The sequence below is a fragment of the Triticum urartu genome, chromosome 2A, assembly GCF_056163025.1.
Source record: "Triticum urartu cultivar PI428250 chromosome 2A, HENAU_Tu73, whole genome shotgun sequence".
Classification (NCBI taxonomy): Eukaryota; Viridiplantae; Streptophyta; class Magnoliopsida; order Poales; family Poaceae; genus Triticum; species Triticum urartu.
In genome coordinates this window covers 155,139,283-155,148,841 of record NC_141874.1, presented here as the reverse complement: position 1 = coordinate 155,148,841, position 9,559 = coordinate 155,139,283, and the positions used below count along the sequence as shown (strand labels likewise).

General features: G+C 51.0%; 1 pseudogene; it reads right to left on the bottom strand.

Moving 5' to 3' along the window:
- Nucleotides 1-1,302: 1,302 nt before the first annotated feature.
- On the bottom strand, nucleotides 1,303-8,763 carry LOC147984352 (uncharacterized; annotated as a pseudogene).
- Nucleotides 8,764-9,559: the final 796 nt, after the last annotated feature.

The window sequence follows — 9,559 nt, the reverse complement described above, 5'->3', positions numbered from 1 at the left end:
ATTTATATATTTATTGACCAATTCCTGCACTGTTCTTGTTTGTTTCCTCTCGTTTTGGATTGGAACCGATGATGCAAACACGCTATCATTTTAATTATACTATATATCTGAAACAAATGTGTTCCACCATGCCGACGCTGTAGGCCGAGTATATTTCATAAGTACTGGTACTATATAGTTAGCGTACAAAACCGAGAGCATCCATAGTATCAGTACTATAATAGCAGGATCTGATACTGTAGGCCGAGTACAGTTTTCAAATGGCACTTGTACGCAATTTAGAAATCACAGGCCGGGACTGTTCCTGCACTGCGCTGTTCCAAACCTTTGTCATATCTACGAAGAGCCAGACAGCTTCTGACATGTCGCGCCGCCGATATTTGAATCTGCTCGCTAGACGTCCACTTGTTTCAAAAACAAAATAGAATCAACAGACGCCCGTCCAAGCTGCAATTCAGAACTGGTTCGCCAGTTCCAGTTGTTCTTATGTCCCACAGGCGTTACATTCACTGGCAGATAAGGGAATCCGTACCACTAGCACTGACGCGGCTGTTTGATAGTAGAGTACCTCTAGGGAAACGGACGCAGATAAATTTGAATCAAATCAGTGAAGGATCCGACCGTGTCACGCCCCTGATCCCACCTTCTCTTGGTTTTGCCGGCTGGGATCTCTGAGCTGTCGTCGATGTGGATGCCCCTCGGTAGACCTACAGATGGAGCTGTCATTTCAGCTTATGAAAAAGATGTCTGTACACAATCCTCGGGAGAGCGCGTATCGTTTGGCCTTTGGCCGCGACACTCTGAACCGGAGCCAATTCGGCCGCGTCGGATAGGTCTCCGCGGTGGTTGCGGTGACACGATGTTTTCTTGGGACGGGATGGCGATCTTGTTCTGGAATGCGATGTCCGTCCTTGTAGATGAGCTTGCTCGTGTGCAGGATTCAGTCGTGGTCGTGCGTGCGGGCAATTCCTTTTCCATTGGTGCCGTGATCGGGCTCAATTATTGGGAAGGATTTGTTGTTGTCGGTGTCAGGATTAATTGAGGACAAGTAGAGGTCTTATCCGTTTGTGATGGTCGGATATTAGATGGCACGTATGAGTATCGGAGTATGGGTGTCAGTGGTCGGCTTGCCACCATGCATCATTTCTGATCCACTGTTCTTTACCTGGGCAACTATATGTACTCTTTTTGTTATCTCTCGTATGTTATGCCAACTTCAACGCGCGACCTCAAACGGACGTTCAGTTCATCCGCTTTTCGTCCGTTTGGAAAACAGACACGGTCGTCCGTTTGTGATTGTGCGACTATCGGTGTGCCCAACGGGTAGGCCGGTCCTCTCGTGGCTCCTGCTTGTGCTCTGGTGACCGCGACGACGAGGCTGACCATGGGCCGACACCCACTGAGTCAACCATCTCCGGCGCCGTGCATGACCAGCTTCATCGCTGGCTCACCAGACGAGGGTTCCACGCGGTGATGGGCGCCTCCTCCACCACCTCCTCCGGCACCTCCTCCTTGACGTCGACGTCCATCTCCGGGATGGCCATGTCGCCGGCCGCCGACAGGGCCAGAGCGGTTTCCAAGCCTCCTCCTCCAGGGTCATGGGCGGTGGCGGGGACGGGGATGGAGAAGGCGTCGGCGTGATGCCGCGCACACGCCTACGACCTCGCGTTTGGGGAGGGCTGTCATCAACACGAGGAGGACGCGGGCGGTGCGGGCAAGGAGGACGACTGATAAAAAAAGATTGCCGTCGTTGGTTGTGCTAGTCGCGGAGCCATGCATCCCATAGCAGTGACTCTATGGCGTACCTGGAGTCCGCCAGTAGATCCGGTGGGAGGCGGGCGCGCCTTCGGTTGATCTCCTTGCGACAGGCGCGTCTGCTCGCGGGCACTGGAGGGATCATCACGTGGTCGACGGAGAGATTCCAGTTGTTTGGCAGGTGGAGATCTCATCACGGTAACGATGGCATACGCCGACTAGGATGTAGGGTTGTCGTGATGCCCGGCTGCCGGCGACGCCATCTGGAAAGCTGGTGGAGCAGGTGGCGGAGAAGGCGGTGCAGATCTGCTCGAGCGGCGTCGGCGAGAGGAGGGGCCGGCCTCTTGGTCGTGCTTCCCCTTGATCCAGTGCCAGCCCATGGCGCCGGCGGGGAGGTTGGTGAGCGGGGTACGACGGCGGGGAGGTGGCTAGGGTTTGCTCGTGTCGGCAATGGAGGAGGCAGGCCGACTTGGAAGTGGAAGCTGTGGAGTGACCGGTCCACGACTTCCACATTCAGAAGGACGGCGGACCTACGCCCGTGTCAATGACAGCCGGGTCCCGCCGTGCATGCGCATTCCATTTGGGCGGTGGAGGCAGGTGGACGGCCGCCACGTGTCCCCTAGGCGGGCGCCGAGCAAGCATGTGCCCGTCTGTTCGACGTCCGTGTGGATGCAAACCGAACATATGTTTGCGTTGAAAATGGTGTGGGCCGGACGTCAAACGGATAAAATTTAAGTATGTGGTCGTGTGTTGGGCCGTGTCTTTTGTCCGTTTGGTTCAAACGGATGTACGTGGATAAAATGATGTCGCGCATTGGAGTTGTCCTTAAATGTTACTACCATATTCCTGCATTTTCTATCGAAAATAACAGAATGTTTTCCGTTCTCCAAACAAGGATAGGAGGGGTGGCAGATAGTGGCATGGTGGGGAAATTATATTGACGGCAAATCCCGCCCTGTTGCTCACCAAAGACGTACTTTCGCCGTAAATTAATATAAGACGAACACTTGAGGAAGTTGACCGACACGCTAACATATTTGCATGACTTCCATGCTGAATTAATCAATCTCCAACACGCGGAATCGCATCAAAGTTTGAACCATGGATGACGAACAGTGCGCGTGACAGCATTAGCACGCGAATAGAGTACAATCTTTATCTATCTCTACTCTATACAAATAAAAAGGAAAAAAAATAGGCGAGCAGATTCGTGACGTACGCTTGTTGTTAGGGAAGGAAGGAACACCTCTGCTTCGCCTCCCTCTATCGGCTGTTGCGCAGTCAGTAGTAGCTCGGAGATGCCCGTGTCATGAAAACGACAGCGGAAAGCTCATCGCCGGCGACCCAATCACCCAACGCAAGTGACACGTCCGTCTCTCCGCAGTCTGCATTCACCATGCGTTTTCCTTTTTCTAAAAAACGCAAAAGTTTTTCCTTTTCCAGCTAGAACGAAGATGGTCTCTCACTCGGATGAATCCACCAGTCGGCGCGTTGGGCTTTTCCGGTGGTGTTTCTTTCCTGGGCGATACTCGTGGCGATGGTGGATCTGAGCCAGTTAAATCCGGAGTAGCTGCTCCACATCCCATCTGTCTTGTTCTATCTTTCAACATTTGTCAGGTCGTGTATCACTCAAGCTGGCTGCAGCTCTACCCAGTTCCCTTTCATTTTTCTTTTTGATTTTTTTAATTCGAGTTACATAGCTTACGTACGGTTGGTAGATGACAGAGGATCCTATTGTCGGCCGGATGCATGCTTCTGATTAGATGTAAGTTTAGTGAGACGTGTGGTACGAAGTCTACTGTTTTCCAGGCTATCTATTCCCAGGTCAAATCTCATCACCGGGTACCATGCTAGAGACAAATCTCATCACCGGGTACCATGCTAGAGACTAAGACGGCGACGGATAGTGTGACTGTATCAGACAGCAACTCTGAAACCAACTGAATAATGCTTTTCGTATGGCTCGATGGAGCTATATAGGAGTAGTGAGTAGCTTAGGTTACTTCCAAAATCTTTGGTCAAACACTAAAGATTCGCGAGGAATTTCGGTAATTCCCACAGAACAGATGTGAAATGCTGAAGTGAAATGGAACTCTGGTAATCCATAAGTATAGAGGATTAATTGTAGTCTCTTTCAATAAGTAAGAGTGTCGACCCAACGAGGAGCTAAATGTAGAACAAATATTTCCTCAAGTTATATCGACCACCGATACAAATTTACGCACGCTTAACGTTCGCTTTACCTAGAATAAGTATAAAATTAGAAGTACTTTGTAGGTGTAACGAGATAGGTTCGTAAGAATATAAAGAGCAAGTAAATAAAAACTAAGGGCTGTTTTAGGTAAAAAAGCAATAAAGTTAGTATAGCGAGTGTGGAAAAGTGGTGGTAGGAGTTGCGAAATTGTCCCTAAGCAATTGACTACTTTACTAGACCGATAGCAAGTTTTATGTGGGAGAGGCCACTGCTAGCATGTTATCCATGACTTGGAATCCTATGCACTTATGATTGAAACTATTAGCAAGCATCCGCAAATACTAACGTTCATAAAGGTAAACCCAACCATAGCGTTAAGATATATTGGTCCCCCTTCAATCCCGTATGCATCAATTTCAATGCTAGGTTGAAGCTTATGTCACTCTTGCCCTCCAATACATAGTCCTATCAACATACAACTAACCCTATATTGTGATCCACGTGCGCGCTCATATGATGGGCACCAAAGGACAGCAACATAACCACAATCAAATTAAACCAATCATAGCAATTCACCAATCACCGATAGGACAACGAAAATCTACTCAAACATCATAGGATGACAACACATCATTGGATAATAATATGAAGCATAAATCACAGAGGGTACAGCGGGTTGCGGGAGAGTGGACCGCTATAAATAGATGGGGGAAGGTGATGAAGACGTTGATGAAGATGACGGAGGTGTTGGTGTAGATCGCCGTCACACGATGATGGCCCCGGCGGCGTTCCGGCGCCACCGGGAGAGAGGGGGAGAGAGCCCCCCCTTCTCCTTCTTCTTCCTTGACCTTCTCCCCAGATGGGAGAAGGGTTTCCCCTCTGGTCCAAAGCCTCCATGGCGGCGGAGGGGCGAGAGCCCCTTCGAGATTGGATATGTCTATCTGTCTCTCTTTGTTTCTGCCTTCCAGATTCTGCCCCTTCACCGTTTTTTAAATTTCCGGATATCCGTAACTTGATACGTCCATTTTGCATCATGCTTTTATATCAATATTTATTGCATTATGGGTTGTTATTACACATTATGTCACAATACTTATGCCTATTCTCTCTTATTTTACAAGGTTTACATAAAGAGGGAGAATGCCGGCAACTGGGATTCTGGGCTGAAAAAGGAGCAAATATTAGAGACATATTCTGCACAGCTCCAAAAGTCCTGAAACTTCATGGATGATGTTTTCCAAATATATAAAAAATACTGAGCGCAATAACCTCACCAGGGGGGCCACACCCTTCCCACGAGGGTGGGGGCGCGCCCTACCCCCCAGGGCGCGTCCCCCTACCTCGTGGGCCCCTTGGTGGCCCTCCGATGGCCATCTTCTGCTATATGGAGTCTTTCGATGGGAAAAAAATCATAAGCCATCTTCTCGGACGAAACTCCGCCTCCACGAGGCGGAACCTTGGCGGAACCAATTTAGGGCTCTGGCGGAGCTGTTCTGCCGGGAAAACTTCCCTCCCGGAGGGAGAAATCATCGCCATCGTCATCACCAACGCTCCTCTCATCGGGAGAGGGCAATCTCCATCAACATCTTCATCAACACCATCTCATATCAAAACCCTAGTTCATCTCTTGTATCCAATTCTTGTATCCAAGTCCAGGATTGGTGCTAGTAGGTTGCTAGTAGTGTTAATTACTCCTTGTAGTTGATGCTAGTTGGTTTAATTGGTGGAAGATCATATGTTCAGATCCTATATGCATATTAATACCCCTCTGATTATGAACATGTTTATGCTTTGTGAGTAGTTACTTTTGTTCCTGAGGACATGGGAGAAGTCTTGCTATTAGTAGTCATGTGAATTTGGTATTCATTCGATATTTTGATGAGATGTATGTTGTTTCTTCTCTAGTGGTGTTATGTGAACATATGAGAGTTTGTCCATGTGTCCTCGGGAGCGATTTACATCATATAAGAGTTTGTCCATCCTTGTCCTTTGCTACAAAAGGATTGGGCCACCTTGCTGCACTTTATTTACTTTTGTTACTTGTTGCTCGTTACAAATTATCCTATCACGAAACTATCTGTTACCACTTATTTCAGTACTTGCAGAGAATACCTTGCTGGAAACCGCTTATCATTTCCTTCTGCTCCTCGTTGGGTTCGACACTCTTACTTATCGAAAGGACTACGATAGACCCCCTATACTTGTGGGTCATCATAACTCCGATTGGGCTGAAATTTGGACACGATTTTTATACGGATATTGTATTTCTTGCAGCAAAAGAAGGGCACCAACCGCCTTACGGGGTGGCCACGAGGGCTCAGGGCGCGTCTGACCCCCCTGGGGCGCGCACCCCTGCCTCGTGGCCCCCTCGGGCATCGCCCCGCATTGATTCTTTTCCCAAAAATCACATATATTCGAAAAAAATCTTCGTTAGTTTTTATCCCGTTTGGACTCTGTTTGATATGAATTTTCTGCGAAACAAAAAACATGCAACAAACAGGAACTGGCACTGGGCACTGGATCGATATGTTAGTCCCAAACATAGTATAAAAAGTTGACAAAACTATATGAAAGTTGTAGAATATAGGTATGGAACAATCAAAAATTATAGATACGACGGAGATGTATCAGCATCCCCAAGCTTAATTCCTGCTCGTCCTCAAGTAGATAAATGATAAAAAAGATAATTTTTGATATGGAATGCTACCTAGCATAAACTTGATCATGTAATCTAATCATGACATGAATATTAAGACACGAGTGATTCAAAGCAATAGTCTATCATTTGACATTAAGAAAATAATACTTCAAGCATACTAATAAAGCAATCATGTCTTTTCAAAATAACATGGCCAAAGAAAGTTATCCCTACAAAATCATATGGTCTGGCTATGCTCCATCTTCATCACACAAAATATTCAAATCATGTACAACCCCGATGACAAGCCAAGCAATTGTTTCATACTTTTGATGTTCCCAAACCTTTTCAACTTTCACGCAATACATTAGCGTGAGCCATGGACATAGCACTATAGGTGGAATAGAATATGATGATGGAGGTTGTGTGGAGAGTACAAAAAGGAGAGAGTCTCACATTGACGCGGCTAATCAACGGGCTATGGAGATGCCCATTGTCGGTGTCCTGGGAACGGGGGTCCCCAGACTTGCCTGCCTGCGGCCCACGGCGTGGCTGGGCTGGCAGGTCTGTATGACCCATCTTCATCGACAAGGCATTCAAGACCCTCGCGAGGGGCCAAGCCTCGCGAGGCGGACGACGCATGACCTCCTCAGGAGCGGCCATGCAGGCAGGCTCGCGAGGGGCGGAGAGATCAAGGCGGGGCAAACCTCGCGAGGTCCTCGTGACGTAAGCCATGACGATCGAGACCAGGCGGGCGCCAAGCGGGCGCCAGCGCGCGCAATGTCCTTGTTTCCTCTTTGGTGCCAAGGGGGCAAGCGCAGGTGCGGAGTACCGAGGCATTATGCAAAGGTTTTCGTATTGGTGCAACAAGACCAAGACCCTAAGGACGGCTGGACGGAGGTCACCATGGAGCCCAAGACGGCGTCACCACCAGAGCCTTTGGCAGGCGAAGACCATCTTTTGTCAGGATAACTTGTACTAGTTGTCCCCTTTCGAATTGGCCGTTGTTGGCTCCCTTCCCGCACAATATTTGGGGAGAGGACCAGAGCCTATATAAGTAGAACTAGCCTCCACAATAAGGAGGGACGACGGACGATGGACGATGAGAGAAAAGAGAGAGGAAAGGGGAAGAAGAGAGCACAAGTGAATGAGAGACAAGTGAGGATCGACCTGATCACGAATCCACTAAGCACAAGAACACCTCAACCTCATGAGGTTGTTCTTCCCTTTGTAACTGTTCTTCATCAGCCCAAGAGGCAATCCACCACCACCATATCGGAGTAGGGTATTACACCACAACGGTGGTCTGAACCAGTATAAATCTTGTGTCTTTCTGTGCTGTGAGTTCGTTGAGTCCGTCTACGAGATCTTAGAGAGTTAGGGCGCGGATCGATAGGGAGAAAACCTTCACGCACACCCCAGTGGTCCAACCTCAAGGTTTTGCCAGAACCCGTGATCCTACATTTGGCGCGCCAGGTAGGGGTGCGCTGAAGCTTCCTTCCATCGCTCCGTGCTCTGTTGCTTCGCCGTCTCCATGGGAGACGCGTGCCGTGCTCATGCCGAGCGCCGAGCTGCCCTCGCTGCCCACGTTGCTCAGACGGCTCCGGTCGGCGGGTCGCCTCGTCGTTCCCCGTCGCCTGCCGCCAACGTCGCCACCGGAACAACGGGGAACGAGCAGCAAGCATCCTCGCTGCATCCCTCGGTGCGGCGGGATGGCCGCACCGCCACTCCATCGCTGACCTCGGCCGGTTCTTCTTCCCATGCACGTCGCCCTCCCATGGATGCACGGGTTGCGCTCGTCATGGCGCACGAGCTCCTGCGCTACCGTCCGGTCGACAACCTCTATGAGGACCGGCTCGACCGCATCACTGAGCTTGTCCGCGCCGCAGGGGGCTCCCCTGTGCCGTCCCTCTCTCCGCCTAGCCCTCCGCCAGTTACGGGCGACGTAGCTCACGGAGCGCCTCCACCACCTTAGCCCCAAGACGGCGCCCTGGCGCCAAGACGCGCGGCTCCGCGACGTGACCCGCCACGTCCTGCGCCCGCGCGTGAAGAGAGAAGCTGTCAAGAAGTCCCTCGGCCGCAACAAAACGCTACGCCGCTCCTCGCACCACCGCGCCAGGACCGGCTGCTGCGGCAAGCCCGCGCGCCACCTATTGCGGCAGGAAGCGGACCCCATCAAGACCAAGCTCCACCCCCAAGGCAGGTCCCGGTGACCACAGTTGGCTGCCGTGCCTTCACCCTCGAGCAAGTTCAAGCCAGATCTACCTCCTCGCTACGACGACACCCCCGACCCCGAAGAGTTCTTCCAACTCTATGAGCTGAGCATCGAAGTGGCCAACGGCGACTAGAAGATCATGGCGAACTGGTTTCCCATGGCTCTCAAGGAAGGCGCACGCTCCTGGCTCCTGAACCTGCCTCCGGGCTTAATCTCCTCCTGGGACGAAATGCGCACCCGCTTCATCGCCAACTTTCAGGGCACTCGCGACCGCCCCCGGTCGCGGGCGACCTGCGCCACATGAAGCAACAACTAGGAGAGACCCTGTAGAAGTACATTCAGCGCTTCAACAGCGCACGGATCAAGATCCCCAAGGTGACCGACGAAGCCATCATCTCTGCGTTCTCTGATGGCGTCCGTGACGTCAAGATGAAGGAGGAGCTCGCCATCCATGAAGTGTTGTGCACGACCCTGGAGCTGTTCAACATCGCGACCAAGTGTGCTAGAGCTGAGGAGGGGTGCCTCTCCCTCCTCGAGCTTCCTTCTGCGGACCTAGAGGAGAAGAAGGCCAAGGCCAAGGACGTGAAGCGCAAGGGAGCAGCCGTGCTTGCAGCGGAACCAGACACCAAGCATGGCAGAGACCAACCAGAGTCATCCAAGGGCAGCCGTCCGTTCTACGCCTTCCACAACCTGAACACCCACAACACCAGTGACTGTCAAGAGCTCAGAGCCATTCGCGAAGGGCGCTTCGGTCGAC